The sequence below is a fragment of the Camelus bactrianus genome, chromosome 19 (genome assembly GCF_048773025.1).
Source record: "Camelus bactrianus isolate YW-2024 breed Bactrian camel chromosome 19, ASM4877302v1, whole genome shotgun sequence".
Classification (NCBI taxonomy): Eukaryota; Metazoa; Chordata; class Mammalia; order Artiodactyla; family Camelidae; genus Camelus; species Camelus bactrianus.
The window spans coordinates 33,411,514-33,425,710 of NC_133557.1; the positions used below are offsets into that span (position 1 = coordinate 33,411,514).

General features: G+C 42.6%; 1 protein-coding gene across 1 annotated transcript in view; it reads left to right on the forward strand.

Annotated features, from left to right (window-relative positions):
• The first annotated feature begins 6,231 nt into the window (after positions 1-6,231).
• The window catches only part of LOC105083193 (tyrosine-protein phosphatase non-receptor type 20), a 144,034-nt gene continuing 136,068 nt past the window's right edge, over positions 6,232-14,197 (forward strand). The window contains exon 1 of the mRNA XM_074347728.1: positions 6,232-7,880. The gene's annotated coding sequence lies outside the window, so the exon portion shown is untranslated. The remainder of the gene's footprint in view (positions 7,881-14,197) is intronic.

Consider the following 14,197-nt stretch of genomic DNA (forward strand, 5'->3'; position numbering starts at 1 on the left):
TAGATTCCTCTAAAATTGTGGCTTTGAATAGTTTGGTTTTCCAACTACCAAAAAAATGAGATGTTTAAATTCTATATGTGTTACAAAGTACAGTAAGTAAAACCACCTCTGTGTGTCTGTGGGACAATTCTGTTTAAGCTCTGACAAAGATGCATATTTCCTCTTTGCCAAATTTTATTTTAAAATATAATGGGTTATTTTGGATTATTAAGTTTTCAAAAATATAGAAAATAGTATGACCTAAACCCATATACTCAGCCCCCAGCCTAAACAATTACCAACATATAATGCCATTTAATGTTCATTCATAGACTAACAGTCCAAAGGGTGATGACTAAGATAACTTCTTACAGGGAAGTGGCTATAGTCAATGAGCTAGGAAATAATTTTACAGAAAATAAAGCCCTCAACTTAAAAAAGGGTAATTCTTAAGGAGAGACCAAGCAGGGTATTAATGCTGCCTTTTTAAGAGGCTGAGTCTAGTATTTCTCAGACAAAATAAAGATTTACAGAGAGCAGTACCTTCTCCCAACATGACCATAAACTCTAAAGTTCTTTAAAAACCTGAGAAATAACTTAATAAGAGACAAAACTAAAGCAAATAACTAATCTAAAACCATGACAACCATATGCATGGCTCCAACTGTCACAAAGGGTTTACCTCAAAATACGGTGAATTTTCATTGATTTTTATTGCCATACTGTGTATTTGGAAGGTGGTTTTCAAACTCAGAAAAAAAATGTGTTAATTCCAAAATGGCAAAGATTTGCTGCAATTAAGTTAAAAAAAATATGAATTATGTTAAAAGATAACTTTGTTTAGGTTGTTTTTGTTTTGTTGCAGTCTAGTCAGTTCAGAGTGTCCTGTCAATTTCTGGTGGACAGCACAATGTCTCCATCATACACGTACATACATCTATTTCTTTCCATATTCTTTTTCATTAGAGGTTACTACAAGATAGTGAATATAGTTCCCTGTGCTATACAGTAGAAACTTGTTGTTTATCTATTTTGTATATAGTAGTTAGTATCTGCAGATCTCAAACTCCCATTTTATCTCTTCCTACCTCCTTTCCCTTCTGATAACCATAAGTTGTTCTCTATGTCTGTGAGTCTGTTTCTGTTTTGTAAGTAAGTTCACCTGTGTCTTTTTTCTTTTTAGATTTCACATATAAGCGATATCATATGGTATTTGTCTTTCTCTAACTTACTTCGCTTAGAATGATGATCTCCAGGTTCATCCATGTTGCTGCAAATGGCATTATTTTATTCTTTTTTATGGCTGAGTAGTATTCCGTTGTATAAATATACCATATCTTCTGTATCCAGTCATAAAAGAAAACTTTTGACAAAATATTTGAATGTCTTCCACCTCAGAATTTATTTTAAAATCTGAAATTTAAAAGAAAACAAGATTTACTCATAAGATCATTAGTGCGTTTTTTTTTTTTTTTCAGTTATAATTACCATTGTTGTAGGACAGTGGGCTCCCCATTCACATGTAATCAAATCCAAGTGGCCTCACCTGCACCCTCTGCTCTCCACCGATCTGGGAGCAGTCCTGTGTTCAGGGTCCCCGCTCCTCTTCCAGTTCTCTGACCCCTCATTCTAGTTAAAAAGAGAAAATAAAAACAAAATGAAAAGATAGGTGACTCTTAATATGATGGGAGTAGGTCATATTTTCTTTTAATTTATTTTGGAATTTTTTCTCATTTAATTAGAGAAGGTAATGAAATTTTTTGATTTGTGTTTTGGGTAGGTTTTTTTGAAGCACAATTGACTTACAATATGGCTTTAGTTTTGTGTACAAGATTCAGTTTATAGATTGTAAATAAACGTGGTATTAACACAAGCATATGCTTTATGGATGGACAGTGATTACCCATCCATGCTGTAAGGAATCTGATTAGCTTTTCTCAAGTCTCCTTGATAAGAAACCACACATCCAGCAAAGCTCCAGTCCAGGTTGCAGGGGTTGGATCAGCACCCAGCTCTGTGATATTTCTGCCACAGGCTGTTCCAACACCTGCTGATCAGAGGAATCCTTGGGGCTGAAGATCTGCCAGCTCGGTAGAAATTCCTTTCCAAAATACCAATAGTGCTGAGCAAATAGCGAGGCTGTCGCAGGGCAGACATCAGGGTTCCTGCAGCAGAGCCACGGTCTCCCATGGTGGCCTTTTTTCAGTGTCTAAATCCCTCTTTGATCCAACAGCCGGTTTCCCCCTTCATCACACTCCTCCCCCATCTCTGCTCTCCTGGGAGTGTCCCCGCATCCATCCTGGGGGGGCTCTGGGGCTGTGGGGCCACTGTCCACATGTGCACGTGCAAGGGTGATGTCGCCTCACCAAGTGTCTCTAGGAGGAGGAGAAAATGAAGCCTTTAAGAGAAACAGAGGCTGTCAGTTTTGATTTAGGCCACATACGTCTCAAAGCCATTTCTAAATATCAGATTACCTTGGTGGACTGGCCTCTCCCTTCTAATAGAGGAAAAAAATTCAAATGGCCTCATACTGTTTAGTGAAGTCTTTGCATTTCAAAAAATATCCAGCCAATTCAATTGAAACCATCATGCAGAGATTCCTAAGTTTCGTTTCAGTCACAAACTGTAAAAACTAGTGGTTTCCTGCCTGTTTTCCTTTTCTCTGTGCTGATGGAAACACCGACAAAGCAGCTTCTTACGGCCACTTCTGAATCCCACGAGTTTACTGAGCCAGTCCTTAAATTGTTTTTCAGTCGCTTCGGTTTTCAGTGTGGAACTGAATGTGTTCTTACGTAACGCTCTTCCTGTAACTGAGAGGATGTCCTCGGAGCCGACCAGGGATTGAGTGGGTCAGAGGACTTGCCATTTCGAAGTCAGCCAGGAGAGGACGGTTTATAAATGCAGAACCTGGCCCACTTTTGTGAATGGATCGGATGACAGCAAGTAGTGGGCCAGGGCTGCCCCGCAGGAGAGGGCCTCTTGTTTCAGGTGTGTAAATCACTGAGGCTTATTTTTAATTCTCTGAATTGAAACCTACTGAATTCAGAATTTCCTGAATTGATTTTTCACTATCTTTTATCTAAACAACCTCTCTAACAGGTTCATCAGGTCAAGAAAGGATTTCAAAAAGGCTAAAATGACTTTCGGTACGTTGTGGGGTTAACTTTTGAGGGGGGGTAATTAGATTTGTTTGTATATTTACTTACATACTTGTTTATTATTTTTAATGGAGGCACCAGTTATTAAGCCCAGGACCTTGTGCATGCTGAGCACCTGCTCTACCACTGAGCTGTGCCCTCCCCGCTGTGGTTAACTTTGTCTTCATTTTTTTTGATGGTTGGTGTCATGCCAGCACATACAAATTCCAACTATAAAAAGGAAGACAAGGAATTGAGAGTGTCCTTTAATCTGACCTTCCGGATAGAGTTACTAGACTGACCGGGGCCCCGGAGCTGATGTCGTTACTGAAGGCGTGTAAGGTTCTCTCCACCCAGGAACGCTACCTGCCACACCCTTCACTCCCTCACCTGTCCCCACCTTCATCCCTGCTGAGCAGGCGGGCACTCCCGCTGCCTGGAAGGGCTGCTCTGCCCCCAGCACTGGCCCTTTACTCCCAGTCTTCCCAGATATTTCACCGTGCTAATTCCTCTAGACAAACCCACATCAGTTCTTCTAGTGCCACCAAAAAAAAATTAAGCCCTGTTTAATTGAGGTTGTGTAACATTTGCAGAACATTTTTATGGAGTATTGTTTATGTTACAAAGTCAGTTCCTCCCCCAGCTTCCCATTGGTCCCCTTGCTCCATTCCCTCCTTTCCTTCCGAGGAGGCTGAGATATGCGTTTTACTGTCAGCGCTCCTCGGGGCTTTACCTGGTCGCCCTCTGTGCTGCTGTGCGTGCGCACATTGTACTAGGCGTCATGTGCCAGGTTCCGCAGAGCCCTTCTCTTCCCACCCCACTGAGGTCTATCTTAACTGAGAGTATATGTTAAATTTTGTCCAAAGACTCATTACTAATCTGTAGAGACGACCACACAGCTTTTCTCTTTTGACTTATCGACATGGAGAATTAAATATTAGATCTTTGGGTCTTAAGTAAACCAACCTTTCTAACTTGGACAAAACCCAATTGTCCATGGTGTATTCTTCTTTTAACATGCATTTGATTTCTATTTACTAATAATTTTTCTGGATTTCGTATTATTCCAAACACCAATTTGTACTTTTCTTTCTTTAGTCAGCTTGATACTTGTGTTATTCTTTGTAAAAAAAAAAATGTCAGACTTATTTTGCTTAAATTCAAAAAATTCAATCATTTTGAAATGATTGGAACAATACTCTTGGGTTATCTGCAGGGAGACAGGGGCTGGTGCTCCTGGGGAAGATGCGGGTCCAGCCCAGGAGAGAGCTTGGTTCTCAGAGCCTGGAAGGGCAGAGGGGCGGGGCTCTGTGATGGACCAGGATGTGCGTGCAGAATGGAACAGGGACACGTCAGAGCGGGATCTGACCGTAGACTCCTGGGCGCTGAGCATTAAGCATCGCAGGCCGAGGAGCTGAGAGAGAGAGGTGGAGCCATGGGGCAAATCTCACCACGAGTCTGGGTATGAGCACACTCTGTGGAGCAGAGGGGAGCCTCACCCACAGTTCCTGGAGCACCTGATTCCTGAATCCGGGTGTAACACCAAGGAAAGGATGAAGCTGTAAGAAGAAAAAAAAGATGGCTTGTGGTCCTGAGACGCCTCAAAGGTAGATATAACTTTGTTTGAAAAAACAAAGAAATGTGACTTTCCTTGAATAATATGAGCACCTGGCAAACCATGTCGTTTAACAAATATAAGAATCTGAAAAACAAATTCTTTTCCTTAAAAGAGACTCAGTATTGTTTCAATCAGACCTGCCAATCACTGTCCCTGTGAGAGTTCTTACATATGCAGCTTTTGACTTTTTATTTCCATAAAAAAGCGTGACTTTTCTCCGGTGACAAAGTAACATTAAACATATTACAACTTGGCTGTACTCCCTGAAAAGAGGAGAGGAAATGTATTTTCATTCGTCTGGGAATGTCTCCACTGCCACAAGAAAGGGTGAGTCTAATTCATCAACAACGCGTTACAACGGCTGTTACTCTGCGCAGTGGACACCTGCCAGGCTGCACCCCATCTCTCCTCGTCCCAGAAGCTGCAGGAATGTGGGTCTTCCTGGTAATGTCTCAGTAGGAGAAAAATATCAGCATTCATGTGCATGTCATCAGCGCACACTCCAGGTGGGGTTGGAAGATGGAGCCGGGGTGCATGAAGGTTATTGCCTGGCTGCAGTCTGGTGCGGAGGGGGAAGTACCTGGTGGTTCCTGCACAGTGACTGTTCATACAACAATGACATCTGTTAAAACATTGAGATGAAGCTTGGGTCACATGGTTAGCATCCAGGAGGGAAAGAGGGGAGGCGGGGGGTGGGGGGGAAGGCATTGTTCCCACCTTCATCGCGGGTGTGGCTCTGATGGCCCCTTGCCCACTTGATCTCAGCAGCTCTTTCCTCCACTGAGCTGACATCTCGGAGAGGTCACACATTTTGGCTCCTATAATGTCCTCCACAGTCATTTTGCCTGAGGACACAACAGAGGCCTTTGTTTCGTTTTAGATTGTGATGTTCTTAAACACCAGAACTACAGCGATTAGTGTAACAGACACTCACAACGACACCGAGATGTGTCAAGCATTCCTGTTTTCTAGAACTGTCTCCAGACACAGTGGAAGCCTCTCTTCCCTTCTCCGGTCCCACTCCCAGAAGATTCTTCCCGGGCCTCGCCCTTTCCACTTCTGCGTCCGTGCCCCTGGTGCTGCAGACTGCTTCATACACTCCCCAGAACAGACCTCCCACCCAGGGGTGGTGGGTGGTCAGGAGGTGAGAAGGGGCAGCAGGTCTAACCGCTGGGTCGGGAGCTGCCGTCTCGGCGCCTGCCGCTCCCAGCAGCACCTGGAGCTGCCAATTAAAGTCAGTTTCAGGCAGGGCCAGTGCCTCCAATCCCAGCCTCTCAGTGACCCTGGGGCACCCCACTGCTTCTTGTGGGCACCCCCCCCCCCGCAGGGATTCACCTTTTCTAGTTTAATTGGACCACTCAGCTTTCTATTAACCATGTTCCAGCCATTTTGTCCAGTTCTAGAATCGTCTACCATCTTCTTTCCCAATTTTTATCCTCTTGGGTTTTTACTATTGTCTTGCAGGGTTTAGTGAGAAGACATGAATGTTACAGAAGGCGACTTTGTGTGCCCACCTCACCGTGAGGACAAACAAACCGAAACGTTGGAGTTTGGAGCAGAGTTTGGTTTATTGCAGGCCAAGCAAGGAGGCCAGGGTGGCTCACACCCGAGAAAACCCCGAACTCCCGGAAGAGTTTCAGCAAAGCTTATTTAAAGGCCAGGTGAGGGAGGGGGTCACAGGTGCATGATCTGCTCGTGCACAGTTCTCCGACTGGCTGATGTCCAGGTAACAGGGCGTCAACACTATCAACCCCCAGGCACCAGAAGGGCTGGGGGCCACATGCTCTCGACCATCAAGTAGTTAATTTCTTTGGTGGTTTTTGGCATCTGAAAAACTCAGGAAATATGCATGAGAGACTATGATCTGCATGTTTCAGGAGGAGCTGCCGCAGAGGACATGGGGGAGGGGTCTACTCCCAGAAGGTCCACGGGAACCTGTATGGTTACAGAAACACCTGTGTTTTATCATCCAGAGGGGGTTTTCCCTGTTAGCTTTGGAACAGCCCACAAGTGTACCTTCAAGTGTGTTTTCAAGAAGGACCTATGTTGTCTGTAAGGAAAGGACCAGGTCAGACCTTCCTGCGTTTCACCATCAGAAAAAAACTGCTTCAGACTAGAAGCTGGATCGATAACGATATTATAAGTGTTGTCCGTGCGAAGGAGAACTAGGTACTTCACGTCCAAATTAACTGAACCAGGAGGTTTCGTGTGACTATTTTCTGCCCTTTATGTGCGGCTCTGCTCTCTGACCTTGGAACAGAAGAGCTGTTTCTTGTTATTTGGAAGTTCAAAATATTAGGGTATGTGACACCAAGGTGCTACAGAATAAGTAATGAAACGATCGTGAGATGATTGTTACAACGTGAGAAGGTTCATACTCATCCTGAGCAGGATTTCATCCACAGACATTGGCTGGGCACTGGGGGTGAGCTGGGCTTTGGGCTAAGATCTCAGTGTCGCCGTGTGTGTGAGACTCAGTCCCTGGGTGTTTGTCTGTTTAACCCCATGGTGGACATGTCCTCAATACACACAAAGTCATATCATAATGTTTAATTAACAAATTGAAGTAAGACCAGTGGGACTCTCCACTTGATTTGACAGGTGGCTAAATTTTTAAATAGTTACTGGATACTTTGGGCTAATCCACTGTGTGACTGAGTCACGTGCATGGACAGAAGACTACAGTGAGAAGGGCATTCCTCGTGAGTCTCACTTTTTCTACTTGGCATCACATGCCGCACTTTTAACTGACTGAGAGTATGTTTAAAAGACAGGTGGTGACCTCCAGGCACAAGGCGGGAGAGCAGAGGAGCACACGTGAACCCCATGTCTGTGCGACCCCTAGATACAATTCCCTCTGCACTATGTGCCTTGAGTTTCTAAGAACCCAGCCCTCAGGCCGGGGCCGCTGGCATCCCTGGTCGTGGCCGGCTGCGGAAACATGAGCTCACTTTCCAAATATAGTTGAGCAGAGCAAGAGGACAGATGGGAGCCCGAGGCCACAGTCGCCTCAAAGTGACCACGGACTGAGCAGTGTTTCATGAATAGACAAGGAAGGCCAACCTCCACTCCTCCAGAAAAGAAGAAACGCTCACCGCAAGTCCATCTCCTTTCTGAAGTCTTCCGACTAACCAAGGATTGGAAAGGTCTGTGCAGTGCGTCTTTAATATACTAGCTGGCAGGGCAACATTTTTAAAACTCTTCGTAAAAAACTAAAAATGTACTAGTAGTTTACCAGAAGATGTAGCACTATTTAGAGGTCTTGATATTTCTCTTATTTGGAGAGGAAAGCAATGGGAGCTCTGTGGTCTGTCCAAAACCAGAACACAGAGGTTTTATCCGCAGGCTTTACTTCTACCTCTGCGGTCAGAGCTGCATTATCTATTATAACCTTAAACTAAGCTGGTGCTATTAATTCCAAAAGGATTAAATGTACTGACGGAGCCAACATTTGTCATGATTGTGTATATGTTTTGTTTTATAGAAAATAAGCAGTTAATCTGAACCCTGCCTGTACTTAAGCTAAACACTGATGGTTTAAAATGATACACTTTGGGTTTTAGTAACATTTTTCAGTTAATTACACTTTCAAAGAACTTTTTTAATCAATTGAGAGAGTAACAGGAGACATTTTAAATCATATCTATGCATAAAGTTTGCATATATTTTAAAAGATAAACTCATTAAGGGAAACTACAGCCCAATCAAACTGAAACACTACAGTATCATTTTGTATCACGACGCTGTAAGTTACACATGAAATTGTCTTGAGTCCAATAGATGAGGCTGATACAGAATGATGTCAGGCTCATGTTACACTTTAAACATTTACTAAAAATACTGATTGCCTTCTAGTATGAATAATGTGGCCTCATCCGGAGCCCGCCACCTGACGATTCAACACTAACCAAGTCCCACTGCGTCGTGAATGTGCAGAAATTAAATCCTCATCACAGGATAAACAGAAGAGCCAATCTACTTTTTCCTCAAAGAAAGAATTTTTGAGCCTTAGTGATCCAGATGTTTAAAATCAGGGTCTATTTGGCAAATTATTGTTAAGAGTGGACAAGGCCTAAGAGATTTATCAAGACCACAAGTGCTCCGGGAGTAAATATGTCTTCGTGCCTCGAGTACAAGTTAGTCTCCGTGTCCTGGCATCCAGGACGGGTGAGGGTCTCATCTGAGGGCCCCATATCAGTTCTCCGTCTGGGCTTCTGTTTGTTGCTTAAAGTGAAAACTGAGATCACAGCAGATTTTCCCATAGAGCAGGGACCTGGGGCACACTGGACAGTTACAGTCACTCTGATTTCCCATAGAGCAGGGACCTGGGGCACACTGGACAGTTACAGTCACTCTGATTTCCCATAGAGCAGGGACCTGGGCACACTGGACAGTTACAGTCACTCTGATTTCCCATAGAGCAGGGACCTGGGGCACACTGGACAGTTACAGTCACTCTGATTTCCCATAGAGCAGGGACCTGGGCACACTGGACAGTTACAGTCACTCTGATTTCCCATAGAGCAGGGACCTGGGCACACTGGACAGTTACAGTCACTCTGATTTCCCATAGAGCAGGGACCTGGGCACACTGGACAGTTACAGTCACTCTGATTTCCCATAGAGCAGGGACCTGGGCACACTGGACAGTTACAGTCACTCTGATTTCCCATAGAGCAGGGACCTGGGCACACTGGACAGTTACAGTCACTCTGATTTCCCATAGAGCAGGGACCTGGGCACACTGGACAGTTACAGTCACTCTGATTTCCCATAGAGCAGGGACCTGGGCACACTGGACAGTTACAGTCACTCTGATTTCCCATAGAGCAGGGACCTGGGCACACTGGACAGTTACAGTCACTCTGATTTCCCATAGAGCAGGGACCTGGGCACACTGGACAGTTACAGTCACTCTGATTTCCCATAGAGCAGGGACCTGGGCACACTGGACAGTTACAGTCACTCTGATTTCCCATAGAGCAGGACCTGGGGCACACTGGACTATTACAGTCACTTTAATTTCCTTACCTCATTTTCAGAAAAAAATTGCAGAGGGTGATGTCAGTCAGGTTTCAAAGTAAGTCTGACACGTTCTTAAAGAGAAGCCACCTGCAGTCTCCAGGCCCCGACAAGAGCCTGCGCTTGGTCGCTCAGGCATCCGGAGGCAACAGCTGTGCCCTGGGTAAATTCCAGCATGGAAAACAGAGGCTGAGCAGAGCAGCTGACTCTAAGTTTTGTTTGTTAAAGCATATGAGGGAATACAGACACACATTTGCTGAATAGGCTTTGAATTCAGGCGAGAGATGTGAACGCCAGAGGAAGGAGAAGGGCAGAGGACACGAGTGATTCAATACTGTGGGTCAAGATGCTCCAGAAGAGGGCGCCAGAGATGACCCCAGACCCTCTCTCTGTGAGTGCTCACACAGCCACTGCGGGGAGTAGAGGAGCTAGCTGTTATGCCGCTGAAGTTGAGATAAAATATACTGTCTGGGAGTATTTACTTATTTATTTGTTTATTTTTAATTGAAGTACAGTCATTTTATAATGTTGTGTTAATTGCTGGTGTACAGCATAGTGATTCAGTTGTACACAAACACATATAGATATATTTCTTTTCCTATTCTTTTTCATTCTAGGTTACTAGAAGGTATTGCATATAGTTCCCTGTGCTGCACAGAGCACCCTGTTGTTTATTTATATATAGTAGCTTGGGGAGTATTTAAAACTATGGAATAAATATTCTGTGCCTTCCTGTAATGACGATTTACTTAAAGATTCGGAAAGAAAGGAATCCACATGTCTCTACTGAGAAATAGATTATAAACTGATTGTGCATTTTTTGCCTCAAACAGGGTTTAACAAATTTATCTTATCGGACTTTTGTCATATGAGGCCCTTGGTGAAAATAACATTACAAAAAAGAGAGAGAAAGAGAGAAGGGAAAGGAAGGAAGGAAGGAAAAGGAGGGAGGCAGGAAGGAAGGAAAAGGAGGGAGGCAGGGAGGGAGGAAGGATTAAAAAGTGATGATTAAAGAAGACAATTTAGGTGACACAAACACATGTTATTTAACCCTATATGAAGTGTACAATCTCTTTTTGAAGAACTGCATAATGAGGTGGAAGGCAGGAAGCTTTTACAGGATAAAGGACGAGGAAGAGAAAATAAAAACTATGATTGGTGGGGGCCACAGAGTCAAAACTTGGGGTGGGACCAGCGAGGAGTAAGTAGGGAGGCCGGCAGGCACTGGCGCTGCACATCTCAGTGGATGTACGTGTTTCTGGTCCAGGATGCCACTTACAGGGACACAAAATCATCTACGGTTCGGTTTGCTGACATAAAAAGTTATTTCAACAGAAAGAAGAAATTTAGTCCAGGAGTGCGTGTGATTCCAGAACAAGAAAAAAATAGTTTGAAAGCTTTTCCAAGTTTAATATTCATAGTTTATGTTTATTTTAAAATATTTTTAATATCTGAATCTTTGTATCAACAGTTTTTATAACTTTAAAATTTTTTTATTTTAATTTTTTATATAATTTTTAAAGATTATACTCCATTTACAGTTATTACAAACTGTTGACTCTATCCCCTGTGTTGTACCACTCATCCCTGAGGGGATCTTACTACCAATGTTTTGTACATCCCACTCCCCGGCTTCTTATTACCTCCACACTGGTAATCTCTACTTTGTTCTCCGTATCTGTGAGTCTGCTTCTTTTTTGTTATATTCACTAGTTTGTTATATTTTTTAGATTCCACGTATAAGTGATAGCATACAATATTTGCCTTCCTCTGTCCAATTTATTTCACTCAGCATAGTGCCCTCCAAGTCCAGACATGTTGCTGCAAATGGCAGGATTTCATTCTTTTCGTGGCTAAGTAGTATTCCATTTTGTATATAAACCAAATCTTTTTTTATCAGTCATCTGTTGAAGGATATTTATGTTGCTTCCATATCTTGACTATTGTAAATAGTGTTGCTATGAACATTGGGGTGCAGGTGTCTTTTCAAGTTAGAGTTTTCTCTAGATATATGTCCAGGAGTGGGATTGCTGGATCATATAGTAGTTCTGTTTTTAAACCTCTATACTGTTTTCCACAGTGACTGCACCAATTTACATTCCCACCAACAGTGTAGGAGGGCTCCCTTTTGTCCACATCCCCACCAGCATGTATTATTTGTGGTCTTTTTGATGATGGCCATTCTGACAGGTGTGAGGTGACATCTCATTGTGGTTTTGATCAGCATTTCCCTGATGATTAGCAATGTTGAGCATCTTTTCACGTGCCTATTGGCCATCTGTATGTCTTCTTTAGAAAAATGTCTGTTCAGTTCTTCTGCCCATTTTTTTAATCGGGTAGTTTGTTTTTTTGTTATTGAGCTGTATGAGCTGTTTATATATGGAGGATATTAACTCCTTACATTCAATTGGTTGTCTTTTCATTTTGTCAATTGCTTCCTTTGCTGTGCAAAAGCTTTTAAGTTTAATTAGGTCCTATTTGTTTACTTTTGCCTTTATTTCCTTTATATAGGAGACAGATCCAAAAACATCTTTCTATCAACAGCTTTTATTACTTTTTAAGTAATTGTGTAAATATGAAAATAAACAGGAATAAAATGCTAAATTAAATATTAAAATTACTCATAATTTCCACTTTTTTCCCCAAAGAACGTGAAAAAAGTAACGAAAGACCCCCTACCTGCCCCGCCCACAACGCCACCTTAGACGGAATCTGCGTTCATTGAGTGATGCACATTCTTCTGACCTTCCTCCAGTATTTATCTCTAACCATACATGCATTTTTTTTATCGACGTATAGTCAGTTACATTGTGTCAATAGCTGGTGTACAGCATCATGTTTCAGTTATATGTATGTATACATATATTCCTTTTCATATTCTTTTTCATTATAGGTTATTACAAGATATTGAATATGGTTCCCTGTGCTCTACAGAAAAACTTGTCGCTTATCTATTTTATATATAGTAGTGTGTATCTGTAAATCTGGAACTCCCAGTTTATCCCTTCCCACCCCCTTCCCCCAGTAACCATAAGATTGTTTACTATGTCTGCGAGTCTGTTTCTGTTTTGTAGATAAGTTCATTTTTAATGGCTAGTGAAACGTTACTGCCCCTGTCTGGACTCTCAAAAGTACCTGGCCCTTGTGGTTTGGAATATTGAGTGATCCTTGGTACCTGGCAGTCTGTTCCTAACATAAAAAGTTTTTTTCAAACCATAGTAGCTCATCAACGTCTCTGCAAAGTATTCCATAAACAAGTTTATGGCAAAAGCTCTCTCCTTATCTAAATTCTGCTAATAAATACCCACAATATGCCCAATGGGAAAAGGAAACTTTGCAGCCATATGCAGGCTTCACCCATAAGTCTACCATGTCCTGACAGTTCAACTTTGGCCAAACAATGGAATGTTTTCCCATGCTGTAGTTTGGGAATCAAAATAACAAGAAGGAAAACAATGTTTAGCCCATCTGTTATTCTCAGGATCAAATGATTCACTGCAGATCTCCCCAGACTTATGGTGAGGTTACGTCCCCGCAGACCCATCATAAACTGAAAATGCCAGGGCCGCGGGTGACGCTGATAAATTGGAGGTTTGGGATTAGCAGATACACACTACTGTATATAAAATAGATGAACAACACAAGGACCTACTGATAGCACAGGGAACTATAGTCAATTTCTTGTAATAACATATAATGGAAAAGAATCTAAAAAGAAAAAATATGTATGTAAGTATACGTATACCTGAATTGCTTTGCTGTACACCTAACATTGTAAATCAACTGTACTTCAATAAAAAAATAAAATAAAAAAATAATTTAAAAAGATGGAGGGGGAACGTAGAGCTCAGTGGTAGAGCACATGCTTAGCATGCATGAGGTCTTGGGTTCAATCCCCAGTACTATCATTAAATAAATAAATAAATGAACCTAATCTGACCCCCCAAAAAGACCCACCAAAAAAAGTGAAATGATTTTTTTTTAAAGAGGAGGAAGCTTTTTCAAAAATCAGTTTCAAAAGAAGAGCAATATTTTGAGATGTAAGACATATGTAAAATTCAGCCTTAGTGTCTGTAAGTAAGGTTTTGTGCACACAGCCCCGCACCATCATTCAGGGCTCCTCTCTGGATGGTTTCATGGTGCAAGAGCAGAGGAGAGGAACTGGGGACAGTACAATCTGCAAATAGGGACCCCTGCCATCTGCTCCTTGGTGGGGAAGTCTGCCAACCCCGGGACTGGGGCACAACTGCACCTCCAGCGCCTGATGCTGAACCAGGGACCATGAACTCCCTGCTGAACTTACCACTGAAGAACGAAGGTGGATGCACGTGGCTGGACACCAGGGAAGGAAGAGACAATAAGATTCCAAAAATTTCATGGAAAACTAAAATTAAGTGGCAGTGGAGTCCAAACGGACTTCATGGTTCAGGTGACATAAGCA